This window comes from Aythya ferina (genome assembly GCF_964211825.1).
Source record: "Aythya ferina genome assembly, chromosome: Z".
Taxonomy (NCBI): domain Eukaryota; kingdom Metazoa; phylum Chordata; class Aves; order Anseriformes; family Anatidae; genus Aythya; species Aythya ferina.
In genome coordinates, this window is record NC_140299.1 from 65,319,575 (window position 1) to 65,342,312 (window position 22,738).

At 38.9% G+C, this 22,738-nt stretch overlaps 1 protein-coding gene across 2 annotated transcripts in view; it reads right to left on the bottom strand.

Annotated features, from left to right (window-relative positions):
- Positions 1–22,738, bottom strand: part of PRR16 (proline rich 16) — a 172,471-nt gene that overhangs the window by 21,233 nt on the left and 128,500 nt on the right. The window contains exon 3 of one of the 2 annotated variants that reach the window (XM_084503011.1): positions 11,010–11,098. The exons of the other annotated variant lie outside the window; for it this stretch is intronic. The gene's annotated coding sequence lies outside the window, so the exon portion shown is untranslated. The remainder of the gene's footprint in view (positions 1–11,009; positions 11,099–22,738) is intronic. 2 annotated transcript variants of the gene reach the window in all.

The window sequence follows — 22,738 nt, forward strand, 5'->3', positions numbered from 1 at the left end:
GTCTATGAATATAAGTTGCTAAGATGCAAGAAAATATATGAATATAAAATATTGCATTATGGCCTCAGTGTAACTTTTATAGGCAGGGATAAATTGCCAGTCAATTGATGGTGTAATCTCTACAATTTATGTTCCTTTTTTTTTTTTTTTTTTTTTTTTTTTTTTTTTTTTTTTTAATTTCTAGACATACCTGAATTTCCCCAAAGCTTGTCAAGATTTCTGGTAGTGATGAGACCCAAATCTACTAGTTTATCTTAGAAGGGTTCTTCAAAGTTCATCTAGTTCTGTCCAATGGGCTACAAGAAAGATCTAGTGGCAAAGATGCCTAGAATGCAACACAAGTACAGGATTCAACATTACTATCCTGAAAATCCCAAATCCCTGTGTTTAGTGGGTAGTGGAGATGCCCTTACTTAACAAAAGCTGCAAGTTGCAACCTTACTTTTACACACACACACACATACGTGTATATATATATATATATATATAAGTATATATATATATTATATATATATATATATATGCGCAAAAGCATTTTGAGTGACTTGGCCCATCTGACATTCTTAATTAACTGGGATCCAAAAAATATTCCTCCATTGGATTTCCTTGTGAGCACACTTTCTACTAGTAAAAACTGACCAGGTCAGGTCCACTCAAAGGTTATTCTTTTTTCCTGTTGAAAAGCATTCAGGGCAGTAGGCAGATAGAAGAGAGTGGGAGAGAAGAGAAGAGAGGATGTAATAGATAGAAACAGATTTTAAAGTATTAATCTAGTAGTGAGAAATGCAATTTTCATTTCCCTTGCGCAACTGGATTTTAACACCCGTCATCTATTTACAAGAGCAAAAGGATCACCAATTACAAATTACTCTTTAGTGTGGGATTTTCCCCATTCCTTTTGCTGACACTATGCAATTTTTGCAGAAAATAATGCATGAGTCATTGAGGAAGAGAGCATGAATGCAACTAATGACTCACTGCAGGTGATGGAAGGTTTCCGATGAAAGTGGATTATAAACAAAGAAATAAATTTTGTACTAAAAACAGACTTGCTCCCTTCTCATTTCTATTCTGATACTGTGCTATGCAAAAGAATTTTGACAGCTACCCTAGGGCACTAAGCAGAGAAATTATAAGCAAAAATGCTCCCTCAGGACCTGAAATAGGATAAAGTTTTCAGGTGGATCTGAAAGACTCTTCCTTAAAACTGAGAATGCTTCAAATACCACAGGCCTTTGAATTTTTAATATTAAGTTTCAGTAGGGCTCCTGAAATGAGGTAGCATATAGAAAAAAGGCATAGTGTGAGATTGGATAAAAATGAAAATGGATTTTAACAAATCTCTCCTTGCATATCCTTCCAGACTTGCTCTATATTCAGCCTTTCTGGTGACTTCATAGTATTCAACAACTCTTAAAGAGTCTCTTTTTTTTTTTTTTTTTTAATAAATGGTTCTTCCTTGGAGACCACCAGTGCAATAGCACTATATGTATGTTTTCTGCCCATTCCAAAATTTCTACTCCACATTGCCCAAATGTTTCATTTTGCAGCACCCTTCCCTCTTGTCCCTGCAGGCACAATCTTTCCTCATTCTCTGCTGTACCTACAGTACCTGCACAGTGCCCCAAAAGCAAAATAAAAACAGACAGACAGATTTCACGAAAAATTATCCCACATGATATACCTATGGCATCTGCTATTACTTTAGAAATGAAATTAATATAATTTCAACCTGTAAAAAGAACACATAGAATCTCCATTTTGTTTTTTTCTTTGCGATATTCAAGACAACAATATTTGTTGGTGCTACTGGATAGCAGTGGCAATATTTGGAAAGGATTTATGAGTGTCCAAAATTTTTGAAAAATGTTTAATTGCTACTGAAACAAATGAACTCAGAAGTCACCAACCACAATGTGACTTTATCTGCTCCACAAGTTTCCAACATTGGAAGATACAAAAGGTCTGTTGTTTTTGTTTGTTTCCTTGCTTATTTGTTTTTAATTGGACACATGACATTTTACTCTAAACTTGACTGCTGATATGACAAAAATATAATCAGTCCAACTTTTATTAATTATCTCAGAAAAGGAAATGTTTCTTATTGGCAAAAATGTAATCCAGAAGAAAAAAAAAAAAAAAAAAAAAAGCTTTTAGAGTAAGCTACTTCCTAAGTAGTACCCATATCCCAGTCACTAACTCGCTACATTACTGATGCTCTGAATTCAATGGGACAGTACACTGTAAACATCTACCAATACTGGAGTAACAGAATGCACATTTTTATGCCTATGTGTTAAGGAATGGAAAGAAAGGCACGATTATGCTTGAAGATATTATTGTGTGGTAAAACTTAAGGAAATAAACAAATGTTAAATTATAATACCATTGATAATGTAATTAACTAAAACTAATGAAAATTCTGATGGTTATACTCTCTGCTCAACTGTAAACAACAGCACATATATTGCAAATGATATAGCAGTATAGTGTTTTTCATTTCAATTGACAAAACAATAAAATTAAGAATATACTTAGTGATGGGAGGATTGAATCAACTAAGGAAAGAATTCAGTGAACTGCCTGAAGGAACAGACATAGACTGATGTCCTTGGAGTAGGAAAAAGAACTGTGCTAAACTTGACTTCAGATAACACTCAGCATTAAGAAAGACTAAAACATAGTTTGCAATGAGGGAAATTCCTAGAATCACAGAATGGTTGGATTGGAAGGGTCCTTAAAGACCATGCAGCTCCAATCCACCCTGCCACAGGCCAAGACACCTCCCACTAGACCAGCTTGCCCAAACCACCATCCACCCTGGCCTTGAAGACCCCCCTGGATGGGGCATCTACAGCTTCTCTGGGAAACCTGTTCCAGTGCCTCACCACCCTCTGAGTATGGATTTTTTTTCATAATACGTAATCTAAATCTACCCTTTTTCAGTTTAAAAACATTACTTCTTGTCCTGTCACTACTTTACCATGAATTCTGACAAATTCAGACTCACAGAAACATAATACCTGTCACTTTTCAAGTAACTCAAGAAAGTGAAAATCAAACCATCCAGAACCACTACATGCATGAGAGAATTCTAATACAGATTTCTCCAGATTGATAAATCTGAACTAGCTCAAGGCCTAAATATGCATTAATACCTACCTTCCACTGTACACTAATCTCTGAGCACAATCAGGCTTAACAAATGGTTTAGAAATTAACAACAATCTCAACCTTATGTCTTCTGTAGACAATTTCATGATTAAGCTACATATTTTTATCAATATTTGTCCATTAGTAAAACTCTACATGTTGATGGATGCTGTATAAGCAGTAACCTTCTAAGCCAATTCCTTCAGATTATTTTAGTTACATGCAGCCAACAATTTGAGATACTAAAATCACAGAAAACCATAACTGGAAAAAGTCCAGTGGATTCTAACCCAAAGCAAATTGGACTTTACACTTAGACCAGGTTGCTCTGGGCCTTGTCCCAAAGAGGCTTTTTTTTTTTTTTTTTTTTTTTTTTTTCCAGGGATCTATAACACACAGTACTCTGAGCATCTACCTCTACTGCTTACTCAGCTTACTCAGCAGAAGAAATATTAATAAATACTTATGTTTTCTGATGCTTGAATAAATATATTTTTTTTAAGTGGTTTACTTCCACTTAGTAAGTCATTTTATTTTGGAGAAGAATCCATCACAGAATTGCCAAAACAATTTTTGTCAGGAAAAAGCAGCAGGTCACCTCATGCATTTGCTGTTAGATGCCAGATCCCAGGAAGAGCTCATTGCCCAATGAATGTATAGTGAAGTACAGAGTGCAGAACCCTTAATGGAGTTTCATGAGATACTTGCAAACTTCTGTGCTTGAAATTTAGGAACAATACTGCAGGTTTGAGGTTTTCTTTAAACAGAAGAAGATTTTTCACTTTGACAACTCTGTTTAGGAAATCTTTCCATTAAAACAGACAGCACAGTAAAAACTTTAACATTCACACTTCAAATGCATTGTCACAAATATTTTTAAATATGGTATGTGAAGGTAGCTAGTTTCAATAAATAATTTATTATGTAAAATATTAAAAAAAAAACTTACTACCACATTCCTCAACAGTAAAATTTGGTCCCCTTTTCCTAATTATTATGCAAGCTTTTCCACACAGAGCCTTAAATTAATGTATGCATTTTCAAAATATAATTGAATAATTGCCCTTGAGAAACACTAGGTTTTAAAAACTGTACACTGAGACTTCTGTCACAAACAGAATGGAATAATGAGTTTATTTATGTTCTGATGTTGTCATTCATCTTCACTGTAACTGTAAAAATTCAAATTTTGTAGTATTTTTCTCTACTGAAGATTAAATATTGCCCAACAGTACAATTTTGAATAAGATTCACTGTCATTTCTAGAGCTGGCAGAGGAAAGTTTTATATTAAGCCTCTGAAATTAAATATATATATATATATATATATTTAAAAGCAAAACCTTTTTTAAAACAGTTTTAGTGAACAACTGATATGATGTGAAATAAATTGAGGAAAAATGCAGTAATTAATATTTGAGTGCTCAAAGATTAACTTTTCCATCATATAGTAAGAGAGCTATGGAACTTGTTTTTTTGGGGAAGCTGATGGTCTCATGGACCAAATTTTAATGGACCAAAACCACCATTCATATAAATGGTCATGCTTACTCTTGTGAATTTTTTTTGCCTCTGACAATGATAAATTTGTTTACAGGTTTATAATAAACAGGTTGCCTTGAACTACAGCCTGAGCTATCTAACATAAAGTCAACTGCTTGAAACTTATGGCAGACTCTATAGTGGAAAGGACCTTCATGATGAAAGACAGTCATTAACCTCTCTGTCCAAAGTGTTATTAAAAATAGCAGGGCACAGTTATTTGAAGCTTCAAACCTTGGGCAACATTTGTTTCTGAGCAGAGTGAATATAAAATATTACTTATGGCACATAGACTAGCATGTAGATTTGAAATTGCAATTATTATAGAATTAAATTATATTTTTAGTATGATTCATAGTGGGTCAACTGCAATTCCATTATGGTTGCACATTTAAGTGTGTAATATCTTAGAAAACAAAAACAAAACCATCACCAGCAACAACAACAAAATTATGAATTAATTTATCGGCTTCCAAACTGGCACATTGTTTTTATATATTGCTACACATCAATTTCCAGGAAAAATAAAAATTTAAAAAAGAAATAATAAAACAAAACAAACAACTTCCCTTCAATCAATTACACTTAATAATAATAATAATAACAATAATGATGATAATAATAATAATAATTATTATTATTAATATTAATAATTATATATTATTATCATTATTATTTTTATTAATATTATTTTATTAATATTATTTTTATTAATTATTATTATTAATATTAATAATTATATATTATTATTATCATCATCATTATTGTTGTTATTATTATTATTATTATGTCATTTTTGTAAAATATTCATCTGATTTATTTAACATAAGGTTTCAGCTATGTCTAAAACATAGAATCTGTGTACTTACTGTACATACTTTAATAGTATGAATCCATTCTAAAAAAGGATATATTATTACTCTTCACAGTCCTTTCTTGAGAGGTATTTTTGGGGAAAACAAATAAAGCAGCGAACAGCAGTCCCATAATAAACTTCCAGAATAAGTTTATCTTTCTGGGAAGAAAACCAAACAATGGTAACAGTAAATGCCTAAAGTTTCATAGGTAAGAAGGGCCAGTTTTCTTCAGTATCATCAAAGCTGGGATAGCATGTTGGAAAAGCGACACAAATATAAACACAGAACATCTGGCATTTTTGGCCTTATTTCCTCTTGAGGTGTAAAAAGCAGCAGGATTTACTCCCAGCATATTTACAGCTTTGAAAAATTCAAATCATGCATGCTATTTCACTGAATGTTGTCAGTTGTGCTATTTTAATGATCGAAATGTAATTTTCTCTGTCTAATGAAAAGTAGAAATCTCAGCTCAGCCAAATTGCGTTCTTGGTTATCTGATATATATTTTGTGCTTACATCAGTCTTGCAAGTAGCTTTCAAATGTTAAGTCCAACCAGCTAAGCAGAGAAGCAGCTGCTGTTAAGTTTATATGTTTGCCTATTAATAAGAAGTTTTTAAAAATACCATGGAACTGTCTAAGTTTCAATTTCCCAGGGATTTGTGCTCCTAATTTTTACACAGACAGACCTGCCACTAAATACATGATATAAATACCTGAGAATACATGTGATACATTCATACATCTGGTCACTGGCACTACAAAAGAACCCTATGGTCAATAAATCATTCTGAAGTTTTTTTTTCCCTGTAGAAAATGCCTACTGAATTTTTGTGATTGCTTACCTTTCTACTAGATTATTATAAAATTATTTAAATGGCATAAGATTTGGATACAGCTAATGTGATTTTAAGTTTAGAGTTAGGCGCAATCAAAAGCATTATATAAAAAATATATTTAAAAAATCAATTCATGTCTTCTCACCATAGACAGTACATAGCCTCATATATACATGGAGTCTTATCCCTATTTTGGACAATCTGGGTCATCTTGAAAAAATGATTATTTATCCAGAATGGCCCAACCTTGAAAGTCAGAGAATAAAGTAATAAAATAAAAATAAAAATAGAAAATAGAAAGGAGCGTTTATGATGGCTTAGCTGGTGATTAACTGGTAAGAAACCACTGCAAGAAGTGGAGCGTAATGTTTACAGGCAGTATAGCCTATACAGGTTAGTATGAAAGAAAGCAGTAAAACCAGTGTGAAAATGAGAAATAACTGAACAAGTCCCTGTGTCTTACCATTAGACCCTCAAAATAGAGCAGTAGTTGAACAGATAGTAATGTCACTTAGCCTTGCTTCTATCAGATCTCTAGAAATACAGGTATAAAATGCATGTAACCATTCTGCAGAATCTGCTATATATCACTGCGACATCTGAGCACATGGTGCAGAGGTTCTCTCAATAAAATCCTCCTTTGCCTTTCAAGGTACACCTATGCTTTATACATGTGTGCCGTGTGTGTAAATTAAAACCTACTCTTTCCACATCTATAATTTCCCAAGGAATATAAAATCTTCACACATATGCAGATGTGTGTTTGTGGTGTAAATGCCTGAAGCAACTAGGAAAATAAAACTAACATTCACATTTTTAAGGAAAAGGTACAGCATTGAAGAGGCTTTCAGGGTAGGGCATAACTGCATTACCTGAGTGTTCCCTAGGCTCACAACCTTAGATGCTATCGCACTGGGGAAACTTGGTGTGCTAGCTCTAAGGAACAGCACGGAGTGTAGAGTGGAGTGGAGACACCACGGCTAGGCTCTGTAATCAGGTGGGGCCTCGATTGTTCTTGTGCACAAAGCTGCACTTTTTGCCACCCAGAGCCAAAGACCTGTCATGTTTTGACAAATGCTGTACCCTAGTGTACTTTTTGCTCATTATAATATCATTATAATACCAAAACACACCTCCATCCCAAAAGCTACCCGCCTCCAAGGTGCGACCACCCCTCACTGAGCATGCCCCCTGAATGTCTCGGAGCCTATTACTTTAAACGGAGACGGGAAAACTTTACACCAATCATAACTAAGATATGCTTGACTAGAGCCACTCAAGCTCCACCTAAAAGATAGAAAATAATATAAATTGCCCCAGGAGAGAGGGGATGTTAGGGAAGATACCAACATCAGGGGAGATACCATCCCGAGGAAATACAACATCCTTAGGACTTCCTGACTCCTGGGATCAGTCGACGGGCTGAGCCTCTCTTCTCCCCCCATTGGGACACCTTTGGGTGAGATCTGAATACTTGCTTATAAATCTCTATAGAGTCTTTGATCCTTTTAACGTGTTTATTTCTAGGCTGCGCACCTGTAACACCTGTAACACCTGTAACATCTGTAACACCTATAACACCTGTGTATTTCATGCATACTAGCTTGCTTTTGCAGACAGCCAGCAATCCAAAAGAACCTGATTATCTGTTGCTGTAAGAAACCATACTTGATTGCATTGTGATAGCTCTCATTAAGTGCAACTAGGGTGAGGGTGGTTATCCATGATAGTTCAGTGTTCTGAATCCAACCAGACCCCCAGACGGTTAACGTGTTTTTGGTGAATGTCTGACTGGTTCAGTACTCTGAATCCGACCGGGCCCGTAACGGTTAATCAGCTACACCCTTTAACGCGACAGTGTTCTACAGATTCACATGCTCAGGAAGGCACATATGCTATACAGACTGTCTTCCATGAAGGTAAGGAGGATCTGAGGCTCCTCCTGTTGTTTTTTTGTTGTTGTTGTTTGTTTGTTTGTTTGTTTGTTTTTCACAGTTTGCCTGTGGAAAGTTCCATACTACAGAGTTGAATGTTCAATTCATACCTATGACTCAAAAGCTGGATACCCATTTATACCACTCTTCTGATGACCGTGTGTTAGGAAGTATCAATATGAGATGCATTATTGACCATAGTCATTGGTAAATGCACCTTAGATGTAATTCTACAACCTGTCTCCTGGCATTACAAGCTTGCTTTGGCCTAGTACACTAGGTAAGCAGTTAGTTTCCCTGAAGTCCTCTGAGCACAGTCCTCCTCAAACTGCAGTTACAATAAGTGGTTATGAAATGACTTCCATAATCTTAATAACCTGGCACATGCTCAATTTTGTAAGTAATTGCTGTAATTTGACTGATACACAAAGCAAGACTTTAAGAGAAATTATTAAATGGGTTTCAATATTGCCAATTTACACCTCAACATGGCAGTGATTAGAAGGAAATATTAGGGATATCAGACTGCACCTGCATATATTTTTTTTTCATCTGAAGAAGCTACTGAGAGATATCAAATTACTCCTCCCCCCCTCCAGCCCCCCTGCTTCTTGTCCCCTTGTGTTTTCCATCAACTGCTTTGCCCAGTAGCTATTTCATAAATGCATGATTCTAAAAATGTTTTCTGACATCTGTTTCCAATCCATCTTTTTTCATGCCCTTTTCAAGCTGCATATCCTACCATCAGTACAGTGGACCAGATTTATCCCTGATGCAACTAATATAGCTACTGGCTCTATGGATGGTTTTGGCCTTGTCTGTTCAGAGGGTTAATTTCTGTCTAAACTATTTAAATTGACATTTCAATGCCATTTCCTCTTAACTACCATGTTCTGTAAGACACAACTGTAGTTCTCCTATAATTTCCATTTTCTCCCAGGACCACATCTATGGCTTTTTACAAAGGTTACCTATTCTATGCAACACTTCTTTCATTTGAAATTCCGGCAATGGATTATTACCAGTATTACCAGAAATATAGCAACATAACCACAGGTTTCCTTTTTCCAGGGAAAAGGAAACCTTTGGTTCTGCTTGTCACAAAAACTCAGAAGAAAAATTTCCCAGTCACACACATGGACTTACAGGTATTGTAGGCATACAAACAAACAAACATAAAACAACAGCAAACATATGAAGTTGTTCTTCATTTGCTAAAGCAAATGTTCTCTGCCCATTCCTTATGTGTTCAAAAGAAAAACAATAAATAATACTTTGTCATCCCATATACAAAGTGGCCTTCAGGAAAGAAATTTTGTGAAGAAGCCACTTGCATATCACCTGTAAAACTAATCTAAACTGGGATGTCAGACATTGATGAAGCTATCAGAATACTCTCTAGCTGGGCTTTCTCCTTCTGAATACTTCGTTCTCCTACTGTTCTTCACCTCTACCCCTCCCTATACCTCCCACTTCACTGGGAGTCATTCTTCTCCTGGCCTCTTTATCTTTCTTATTCATCCTGTCCAAAGGAGGACTTTTCAACCCTGAAAAGTCATGGCTTGATTTTAGCAATGGTCATTCAGCAATTTGGTTTCTTTAGTTCTAGTGGACTAAAGATGTTTCTGTGCTGTACATCAAGTTTTGGAGCTTTTGGGAGGGCTAGAAAACAACTTTCTGTTGTTTTGGTATGGCACTATGTTGCTAAGAACATCCCCCTCAACAACTGTAACTCTCAGCAATGCCTTACGTCCAGACAATGGGCCCTTAAGAACTTTTGACAGGTATTAAAGAAACTCATATCACAATTACCCATTAAATTGTAGTTCTTTACAAAATCAAAAAATAATAGAGAAATTTGTACTTTCTACTTACAACAATGTTGTGTACAGTCATACACAAAACAAAGTGCCTACAAGTTAGATTATTTTAAATTGTTCATATTTGAAACAATAGCAAGTTCTTCTATTCAAGCTGAAGCTTTGGCTTTAGTAAATTAATTATTAAAGCAGTATTCTAAAATGATGAGCTTCATTTCATTTCATGATGAGAAGTCTCTCATTTTGAAACCTTGACCAATAAAATATTTTCCCTACTTTTCTAATATTTTGCTAGCTGCATTTAAATATTTGCTCAAATATAAACACAGGCATGCAATAGCTGGGGAAAAGAAAACACGTTTAAAATTTCACTATTACACCAAAATGCCTGCTACTGTACATGTTGAAAAAACCTTCTAATGTAAAATGAATGTAGCTCCTGTACATTTCAGGCTGCCAAATCACTCTCTGACAGTAAGAAAAAATGATGAAAAGTGAGTAGGCAAAAAAAAATTTTTTTTTTTTTTGATAACTCAAGTCTTTGGCACACTGTATGCTCTTGGGTTTAGAAAGGTATGAATAAATAATGAGAAATAGCCAAAAAGTTCTCCAAAGAGGACAAACAAACTTTTCATTGTTGTATATAACATGAAACAGATGGTTAGTGATAAGCAAGTTACAGCAATAAATTGGATCCAACCCAAGAAACCAAGCAGTAAAATGTACCACTAAATCCCAGTTCCAGCCTTTGGTATATAAGCTGTTCTGTACAGCAAATGGATGAGATATTGCCTTTGTCAAACTCTGTTGGGAAAAAGGACAGGAAAATTGCGCTTCTCCTCACGCATCTCTTGGACTCTTACTCACCATTCCTTCAGCTCTCACTGCTACTTACACTCTTTTTCTATGTGGTTGCAGGTTGGATCCAGGTGTTCACACTCTCATTTGCTACCAGCCTTTGAAAAAGCAGTGACGAATACTATATTTATTATTAGTTTCTCCACCCACATATTACATCTACACTGATAAACTACAGCAGCATTACAATACCATTTATAAACTTAGTTTCTACTGTAGAATCTTCTCCAGAACTTAACTGCATTTAACTGAAACCCAGTATCACAAGTTTTGTTTTGCTCATACTTAGGAGATTTGTATCACTTGGTGATGATCACTCTGCCCCACAGTGAGAAATTTTAAAGCAAATTTGATGTTAGATCCCTTCTTTATAAAGGGAAGAAGCAGATGTAGTTTTGAAGGTCCTTTGTTGCTGCACCACAAATAAGAGTGTATCGGATATGAGATATATTACATAATTTCATAAACAAACTAAAAGAAGGCTGAGTTTCTGAGAAAATCTTATTTATTTTGCTTTATATTCTTTCATCTTAGTTTTTTAAATATTAAGTAACATTAAGTTAAAAATATAACTACGTGAAATTAATACATGAATAAACCGCTTGCTTGATTTTGCTCATGTGATATATTTTGAAAACAGATCCAGAATAAACTGTTTATCTGATAAGCAGAAAACGTCTATCAGTATTATGGCTTGATTTTAGTTTCTCTCAATCTTAATGAAGTAATACAAGATTCATTCCCTAGCTACTCCCCACCCCCCCCATCACTTCCCCTCTCCCCCCCTCCCCAAAAAAAAAATAAATTAAAAATTAAAAAATGGCTTGACAACACTATTAAGTACAGAATCTAGGCTTCTGGAGTGGTACATAATTTACATTTCAAGCATTACAAGTGCTTATGAGATTTCACTCATGTTTCTATTTCATTTTTTCTAATTACCATTCAAAATTTATTCCTTGGAACAGGTTCTGAAACCTCTCTTTACTTAGATTCTATGGTATTTAAAGAATAAAATATTATGTACACAAGCTTGTGAAGTGGGACCATGTGAACCTACCGAGGTTCAAGTGCATGTGTAAGGTGCTGCAGCTGGGTTGGGACAATCCTGGACACGAGCACAGACTGGGAGAAGAACTCAGAGCAGTCCTGCAGAGAAGGACTTGGGGGTTCTGGAGGACAAAAAGCTCAGCACAACCTAGCAGGGTGTGCTTGCAGCCCGGAAGGTCAACTGCATCCTGGGCTACATCAACAGAGAAGAGGCCAGCAGGTCAAGGGATGTGATTCTCCCCTCTCTCCTTTGACCTTGTGAGGCCCCACATGGAGTGCAGCTTCCAAGCCTAGTGCCCTCAGAACAAGAAGGATGTGGATCTGTTAGAGTGGGTAGTGAGGAGGGACACAAAGATGATCAAAGGTCTGGAGCACTTCCCCTCTGAAGAAAGGCTGAGAGAGCAGGGGAAGTTCAGCCAGGTGAAGAGAAGGCTTGGAGATGCCTTAAAACAGCCTTCTAGTCTTCTTCACTCAGAGATTGGTAAGGCATTGGAACAGGTTACCCAGAGAAGCTGTGGATGCCCCATCCTTGTAAGTGTTCAGCGCCAGGTTGGATGGGGCTTTGAGTAACCTGGTCTGGTAGGTGACACCCCTGCCCACACAGGGGGATTGGAACTAGGTGTTCCTTAAGGTCCTTTCCAACTCAAGCCATTCTATGATTACATAATCCAAGAACAGCAAAAGCTAGTCCAGCATAGGTTCTACTGTGGTTACTCAGTTTATCTAAATATGGGACTCTAGGAGCACTCAGGGTTCTCTAGGCCAAGACTGTGTCCCAAGTATGCCCAATCTGGGTAAAGGCCAAAAGTGGAGCAGTATCACTCCTCTGCCTCCCGTTCTTGTTCACCAGTTTCTACACAATGCAAATGTAGGGCACATGGGTAACAGCTGACCACCAAGCCACAAACCCACAGGTCAAATCAGGTGAGGGATGAAATTAGGCATAGGCAGTAGAATCAGAACAGGTCAGACTTTTTCTAGTAAGTAAGAGAAGAAGAGTGGTACAATCTAATGGGCAATTCTCTATCGAACACAAACCAGAGTGCAACAGTACAACACCTTCCTACACATAATATGTTCTAATTTTTAATTTTGTATTGCAGAATCTTCTGTCACTATTAAATAAATAAATAATTTCTGCTTTTTATTTCAGACATTTTAGGGCTTCTATACTAGCCCAAATTTTCTTTGAAAACATGCCATAAAAAATGCAGTTGCCGAAAGCTCAAGTATTCACTTGAACAAGATTTAAGACTCACTGCATGTCTGAGAGAGAAATAATTAATCCCCTACGTGTATGGTTAATGAATGATAGTGATACAAACTTGTTAAAAGAGGTAATAGTATGTACAAATGCTTTTCTACTAGTTTCCCTGCCTCAGCTTGTGAGTTCAAATTGTTAGACCACCACTGAAGCTTGTTATGTTGGAATTATTCTTTCCAGAAATAAGTCATTTGTAATTTTTTTACAACTTTATTTCCTGTTCCCACAGCCATAAAAGAAGTGACTGAAAAATATGTCTTTGTACAGCTGGAGCAAGCATCAGGATAAAGAGGAAGAAAATGAACAATGCTTGTAAAATGCATTAACACTACAAAATTTATTTGTTGAGCCTTAATTTTATATGAAGTTTTGCTTATCAAATTTATTGTGCTGCTTCAACTTTTTCCTTAATACTACTTCTGCCTCGGCAGTGCAATTCAGAATCTATCAGCTGTTTATGAGAAAACTACAGAGCAGGTTTTTCAAAATAGTGTATAAAAACACATATATGTCTCCCACATGAAGGAATGGGAAACAGTTTTAGTAGATTTACTCTCAAGCGTGAACATGATCAGAATTGACCTCAGATTGTTCTGGACTATACCTACCTACTATAACAGAATCTGACACATTGTGTGCTTTTGCAGTGAACACTGTCGTAATTGGCTTGTATACCACAGTGAAAAAATCAAATATAAATGATAATAAAACAAAATGTAAATATATGTGCTTTAAGATGAAGCCAATGTTAACTATTGGCATTCAGACGAAGGCTGCATTCTTATTTTTCTAATAGTATCTCATCCTGCCACTAAGATAATAATATCCTTCTCCTCATATTTTCATGAAAATACATGTTATTCACCATATTCTATTAAAAGATTTTTCTAATTAGAACGGTGTTTTGCAATATTGTAAGAAAATGGTCCTTTCAGCAAGACTGTTTTTCCAGTTTCTGGAAAACACAGTTTCAAATAGTACAGCTAGTCTCCAAATAGTGTATAATTATTACATGTTTGCATGTTAGACATACTCTTGAAATACTACTCCTGTATTTAAAAATCAGGTCACCACAAACATAAAAATAAACAATCACTCTCTGAGGTATTCAGGATGATATTCATTTTGTTTTAATTTCCCAGTAACATATTATCAATGAGGTTGCAAAAATTTCAAGTATGACAATGAACACATCGTCACAATTTGGCTTATGTAGGCCTGGGGACATAAACAAGTTTTTCTGCATGGACTGGTAACCAATAACTCCAATCAGTTATCACTGCAATGCAGGTAAGCACACAAGGCATCACATATCAGTTCTTGGAGGAGCCTCACAATTTCTGAGGGGCTGTGTGCCAGTGAGGTCCTTAGGTCAGATCCACAAGGTGCTGAGTGTAAGGAGACGCACCTGAAGTGCTTCTACACGAACGCACGCAGTATGAGGAATAAAATGGATGAGCTAGAAGTCCTGTCCCAGTCCCGCAACTACGACATCATCGGCATAAGCGAAACCTGGTGGGATGAGTCCTGTGACTGGGGTGTTGCGATAGATGGTTACAGGCTCTTCAGGAGGGACAGGCAGGGTAGGCGAGGTGGTGGGGTGGCAATGTATGTGAAGCAGGGGCTGGACTGTGTGGAACTTCAGGTCGGCGATGGCAAAGTTGAGAGCCTCTGGGTAAGGATCAAGGGACGAACGAATAAAGGGGATGTCGTTGTGGGAGTCTATTACAGACCGCCTGGCCAGGACAATAGCGCCGATAAATTATTCTTTACAGAACTAAGAGAGGCCTTGAGATTAACTCCCCTTGTCCTTATGGGGGACTTCAACTTGCCGGACGTTAACTGGGAGTGCCACACGGCTGACACGAGCAAGTCCAGGAGGTTCATGAAGCACCTAGATGATAACTTCTTGGTGCAGGTGCTAACGGAGCCAACTAGGAAAGGAGCCCTCCTAGACCTGTTGCTAGAAAACAGAGAGGGTCTGGTGGGAGATGTGGTGATTGGTGGCCGCCTTGGTCATAGCGACCATGAAGTGGTTGAGTTCAAAATTTACGGTGACAGAAGGAAAAGTGCCACCAAAACCTCATCCCTAGATATGGGGAAAGCGGACTTCAGGCTGCTCAGGGAACTAGTCAGCAAGGTCCCCTGGGAAACTGCTCTTGAAGGCCTCGATGTCCACCAGTGCTGGTCACTCTTTAAACGATGCCTCCTAGAAGCACAAGATCAGGCAATTCCTAAATATCGCAAGTCAGGCAGGCGGGGCAGGAGGCCGGCGTGGCTGACCAGGAACGTTCTAATGGAGATTAGGCGGAAACAGAGAGTGTTTCGCTACTGGAAGGAGGGCCAGGTGTCATGGAAAGAATACAGGGATGCTGTTTGTGTTTGTAGGGAGAAAGTTCATGTGGCCAAAGCACAGCTAGAGTTGAAGCTGGCTGTGTCTGTGAGAGAAAATAAAAAGGGTTTTTTTAGATATGTGAATGGAAAAAGAACTAAAGAATACATAGGGCCACTCCTTGATAGGGAAGGTCTCCTCACAGACAATGACATAGGCAAAGCAGAGACGCTTAACGCCTTCTTTGCCTCTGTCTTCAATGCCGATGATGGGCTTCGGGACCCAGGGTGCCCTGAGCTGGAGGACCGGGACGGTGGGGATGACAAACTCCCAACTGACCCTGAACGTGTGCGGGATTTGCTACTCCATCTGGATCCCTACATGTTCATGGGTCCGGATGGGATTCATCCCCGGGTGCTGAAAGAGCTGGCGGACGTCATCGCGGAACCTCTTTCAATTATTTTTCAACGATCCTGGGAATTTGGAGAGGTCCCGGTAGACTGGAAGCTGGCAAATGTTGTGCCGATTTTCAAGAAGGGTCAGAAAGAAGACCCTAGCAATTACAGGCCTGTCAGTCTCACGTCAGTGCCTGGTAAAATCATGGAGAAGATGGTTCTCGAACTTACTGAGGCGCACCTGGGGGACAAAGCAGTCATTGGTCCCAGCCAGCATGGGTTTGTGAAGGGTAGGTCCTGCCTAACTAACCTGATTTCCTTTTACGATAAGATCACCCGTATGGTGGACCAAGGGAAACCAGCTGATGTGATTTTTTTGGACTTCAGCAAGGCTTTTGACACGGTTTCCCATAGGATCCTACTGGACAAAATGTCCACCATACAGCTAAATAAAAACATTATACGATGGGTGAGCAATTGGCTAACGGGCAGGGCCCAAAGGGTTATGGTAAATGGGGCTGCGTCAGGCTGGCGGGCGGTCACCAGTGGGGTCCCTCAAGGCTCCATTTTAGGGCCGGTACTTTTCAATATTTTTATAAACGATCTGGATGTAGGAATAGAAGGTATTTTAAAGAAGTTTGCTGATGACACCAAACTTGGAGGAGTTGTGGACTCAAATGAGGGCGTAAAGGCCTTGCAGAGGGATCTGGATAGGTTGGAGAGCTGGGCGATCACCAACCGCATGAAGTTCAATAAGAGCAAGTGCCGGGTCCTGCACCTGGGACGGGGAAACCCTGGCTGCATGTACAGACTGGGCGATGAGACGCTGGAGAGCAGCCTAGAAGAGAGGGATCTGGGGGTCGTGGTAGACAGCAAGTTGAATATGAGCCAGCAGTGTGCCCTGGCAGCCAGGAGGGCCAACCGTGTCCTGGGCTGCATCAAGCATGGCATCGCTAGTAGGTCAAGGGAGGTGATTGTCCCGCTCTACTCTGCGCTGGTGCGGCCTCACCTCGAGTACTGTGTGCAGTTCTGGGCACCACAGTATGAAAAGGACATGAAACTGTTGGAGAGTGTCCAGAGGAGGGCTACGAAGATGGTGAAAGGCCTGGAGGGGAAGACGTACGAAGAACGGCTGAGGTCACTGGGCCTGTTCAGCCTGGAGAAGAGGAGGCTGAGGGGAGACCTCATCACAGTCTACAACTTCCTCGTAAGGGGGTGTCGAGAGGCAGGAGAGCTTTTCTCCATTAACACTAGTGACAGGACCCGCGGGAACGGGGTTAAGCTGAGGCAGGGGAAATTTAGGCTTGACATCAGGAGGGGGTTCTTCACAGAGAGGGTGGTTGCACACTGGAACAGGCTCCCCAGGGAAGTGGTCACTGCACCGAGCCTGTCTGAATTTAAGAAGAGATTGGACTGTGAACTTAGGCACATGGTCTGAACTTTTGGGTAGACCTGTGCGGTGTCAAGAGTTGGACTTGATGATCCTTAAGGGTCCCTTCCAACTCAGGATATTCTATGATTCTATGATTCTATGACATCAAACTGAACTTGAGCCAGCAGTGTGCCTTGGCAGGCAAGTGAGCCAACCATACCCTGGGGTGCATCAGGGACAGCATTGCCAGCCAGGTGAGGGAAGGAATTGTCCCACTCTGCTCTGTGCTGGTGCAGCTCCACCTTGAGTGTGTGCAGTTTTGGGCACTGTGTGCAGTTTTGAGTACCACAGTATAAGACGGATATAAAAGTATTAGAGAGTGAACAAATGAAGGGCAACAAAGATGGTGAAGGGTCTAGAGGGGAAGATGTATGAGGAGTGGCTAAAGTCACTTGGTTTGTTTAACCTGGAAGAGACAGGGAAGAGCTCATTGTGGTCTACAACTTCCTCATGAGGGAGAGCAGAGTGGCAGGCACTGAGCTCTGCTCTCAGGACAGTGGCAGGTTCTGAGGGAATGGTTTGAAGCTGTGATAGGGGAGGTTCAGGCTGGATTATCAGGAAAAGGTTTTTCACCAAGAGAGTGGCTGGGCACTAAAACAGGCTCCCCAGGTCACAGCACCAAGCTTGCCAGAGTTCAAGAAGCATTTGGACAATGCTCTCAAACACCTGATTTTTTTTTTCTTTTTTTTTTTAGTGGTCCTTTAGGGATCTAGGAGTTGGACTTGAAGATCCTTGTGGGTCCCTTACAAATCAGATGTTCTATGATTCTATGATATGTTTAACTAAATATCAGTCAAATAATTACTCGTTTGATAGTTATTCCCATTTTTTGGGAGGTTACTTTTTTGCTAGTAATTCAATTGTCTGAATCTATAAGGGGATGACAAGGTGGCATGTACTGAAGCATTTTAAACAGTCTAAAACACACTAAATACACTTTATATATCACAAAAAAAAAAAAAAAAAAAAAAAAAAAAAAAAAAGTCCTGGATATTCTTATGTTTTGTTTTTTTGTTTTTTGTTTTTTTTTTTTTTTGTTTGTTTGTTTGTTTGTTTTTTCTGTTTGGTTTTAGACAGAAAGAACACAAACTGAAAGTTAAAGAACAATTAAAAGAGATAAAACCACCTTCTATTTATTCTTGGTAGGAGAATAAAATATAAGTAAATTAAAAAAAGAAATCCACCAACAAGCCCTTAGCAGGAAAAAAAAATTAAAGCTTGACCACTACCTTATTAATGCAAAGATGACTATTTTTTTTCCTGCTGTTATTCACTACTTTATTGGCATTATGACAAACTGGTACAGAAATACATTATACATTTCTTAGAAGTTGCAAACTAGTTTCCCTTAATTTTAATGAAGAAGTACATTTTATTAGAAGGATTGCTCAAATCACATCGTAACTCAAATTCATTTTTTGATTATATCTTCTCCTCAGCTATACTGACTAAGGCATACCATTTGCAATAAACCATGGTATGTATATATCAAAACATTTCTCCTGCATCCTTACATGCTTTTTAGATACTAGCAAAGCCAAGACAGAAACCTACATCCATGTGACTGATGCGCATTCTTTTTCATCATTGTATAGTAAAATCAAAAGAAGCACATAGCCTTAGATGTTCACTTTTAATAAAGCAGTCATTAGGTCTGTTTCTGATTTAGTATAAATATAAACCCAATGTCCAAAAGGAAAGAAAAAGAAAATATTTCTCCTATTTCACTGACAATCTCATGCGTGTCCATAGATCACTTCCTACTTCGCATCAACACCAGTTTTGAGGATAAAAAAAATAAAAATAATAAAAAAAAATCAGACAGCTTTGATTTCCCATATGGTTCACTGCTTCATCACAAAAAAAATGTCTGTGGTTGACTCATTGTAGGGGCTGGCACAAGAATGAGCAGCTAAAATGGGTTAGGATTGTTTTTCAGAAACAATGCTGGATAAAGTGCATACTAAATAACATCAGCACTGGGAATTGAGGAGCATTTGTCTATGGCCACATCCACAGGCTGATTCTGAGGCTGATTCCTAGACAGCCAAATAGCACTTTGGCTGCCAAAAGGATTTGTCACTACAGATGATCTCTGTTGTGGATTTCATACTGATACCAGAAATATGTCTGATTCTGAAATAATCATTCTAAAAGGTAGAGAGGCACATCCAAGTACATCCATAAAAGTCATCCAACCCCTTAATTTCAAGCCACCACATAAGTAGAAGCATTTTATTAATACTGTGCACTGAGTTGTGTCTGTTCATTAAATCCAAAGTTTTAATTTTCCATTTCTTCTGGCATGCTTAACTGCTATTCTCATCTCTTTTCTTTGTCAAGTACAAAATTTCCCCTGCTGGAAACATCAGAAAATTATATATTTCGTCTGTCTTTTAATGAAAGGTGCAACCGCTCATCTAATGGCTAACAGGGAGTGTTAGAGTAAATTACTTTGCCCTCTTGCTTATCACTGTAGATCTTCAAAGTGATTTCCTCAGAATTTGTATGTCCGTTTTTAAGACATGTTCAATTTTAATTTACAAATTTTGTCATGTGGATCACTGACTACATTTCTTAGTAAGTTGCTTCATAGCTACATGCCTCACTGCATAGATTATTTCTAGTCTGATTGTATTAACTTGGACAAGAGCACCTTGTGTTTTTACTATATGCATGGGCCCTCTGTTATTGGAAACCTTATTTCTATTGAGTTCATGAGTGAGCCTCTTTCTAATCCTTTAAACTCACACCTACAAATTTTAACATCCAGTAAGCTTTTAAGAATATGAAATCACAAATTAATGAAGACAGTTTTCCAGTAACAGTATCACTAGATCTTCATGGAACCATAGCATCATAGAATGGCTCAGATTGGAAGTGACTTTAAAGATCACCCAGTTCCAACTCCCTTGCCATGGGTAGGGGCACCTTCCACTAGACCAGGTTGCTCAGGGCTTTGTCCAACCTGGTCTTGAACACATCCAGGGATGGGGCATCCACCACCTCTCTGGGCAACCTGTTACAATGCCTCAACACCCTCTGAGTGAATAATTTCCTCATAACCTCTAATCTTGGCACTCTTAGACACCACTTTTGCTGCTCAACCTGCTCATCAAGGTTAGTAATGCTAGGAATCAATGCTTCAATGTACAGCCACTAAAGTGAGCATGTCTAAGCCAAGTAGCCAAGATATAGTATTTTACCATATTAAAATCCTGTCAGAACAGCTCTGTGTTAAATATTTCTCCAAAGGCCAGTAACAGGGTATATTTGCCATCTGTTTTTAGTATCTGGTGTAGTAACCACTCATCATATTTTTTTCCTAGTACCACATATTTTTACTTCAAAGCTCACAGAGTTTTTTAGCCCACAGATTAAACATTCCTATCCTTATTTTTGCCTGTTGACTTTAGTATTGCAATGGTTGTGATCTATGAATAAACCTCTCTTTGAAAGATGTCTTCTGGACTAGTAAATACAATAAAAAATTGGAGATGTTCACTTACTCAGAGAAGTAATTCTTTGCCTATCAAACAAGACAGCAACACTACTAGCTGACATACTACCACTGTATAAATACATTACTATAGACATATTATGACTTAGGTAAAATTGCATCAACATATCTTTGGGTGATCTTCTAAAAGTTCCTGAAGAGGAACCATTTACCTCTATCCTAGGAAATGAGCCAGGACAACATTTATATTATGCCCACAGAAGCTCAGTACTGCACATCTTTGCACCAAAGTGATCCTGCAATCCACTATTTTTCATGATTCTTAATCACAATTTAACCACCTCCCCTGTCATCACAAATCAAGTAGAAGTGCTGATGTGATCAAATTACTTTTACCAGTCCCGTATCAAGCCCCTGCTTTCCAAAGCATGAGAACCACCCACCATTAAAGATGAGCAAGAGCCAAAATGGGGACAAGAACAAGAATAATGCTTTGAAGTGCACCTGCAGCAAGACCAGGATTAATAATGGACTCTGAAGCAGTTTGGTTGAGAAGTTTGGTTGTGTCCATGCAGACATGAAGACAACATACGCAGTCCGGTAGTGCCTGAGATGCTATTCCAGCCACCTCAGTTTGAGAAGAATGGGCAGTGGGTGGCAACCAGTGCACCCAGCAGTGGCAACCTGACAGAGACACACAGGAACACACTGTTCTCTCAGGATAATTCAACTGAAGTGTCACCAGATTCACACACCTACCTCAGATCCAGGCTGCACTGAAAAGCTGCCTGATAGATGTACACCAAAGACACATGATCACGGAATGACAGCCATACAAATAACATCCATCCCATCAAACAAAGGGAAGTCAAAACCCACCACCCACTTCCAAAGTCTCAACCTAGTCTAGCTGCATAGGGTTGATATCAGTAAGGTTTTCTCTGTCCTGTATCCTGCAGTACAACATAAACCTTTGTATTTTTAACAGATTGCTGTCGTGAAGCTAAAATAGAATGTATATGCTATTATGTCCTTTTACTGCTTCCCACTTTTGACACCTATTCTGCACCTTTTCCATAATGAATAGAATGAAATTGCCTAAAAAACAATGTTAAAAATAAACCCAGGGCACAGGATGGGAGGTGCAGGGCAGTCCCTGTGGCCTAGGGACAGTCTTTCCCTCTGGCAAGCCAAATGGCCCAGGGGAGTCAGCCCCAGAAAAGGGGCCCTCAGCCCCCCCAACCCTCATCCTTGTCCATGTGAGGGCAACTTCCAGGCCACTCCCAACATAGCCACCTTTGGCCATGTGTGGGCCACTCCATCAGAGAGGCTTGCTGAGGTCACAGTGGCCACCACTGCCCAGCTTTTGCTGCAGGCCCTATAAAACAGGACCCCTGCAGCTGGCCCACCATTCGCTGAGCATCTAGGCCCTCTGACTGCCAGCTTGTGTGGCAGGAAGAAGACTAGAAACAGCAAAGCAAGCAGCAGGCCTCCTTGGTGTGCAAGGACAGTGATGTAGTCCAGTGAAGCACCAAGAAGGAATGCATCTGACCAGAATACCAGCAGTACCATTGGCATCACAACGATGCGAGGAACAGGACAGCCCCTCAAACACACAGTGACAGGGGGCATGGGCCTTACCATAGGAGCAGCAGTGATGTGGAGTGAAGGCAGGAGCATCAGGCAGACAGCCACAGGGAGCAGGGGCACACCCATAGTCCAGAGCACAGTGCAGGACTCAGTAATGGCCGTAAACCAGATGGTACCATCGGACCCATGCATTAAAAGCAAGCCAACAGTGGCAT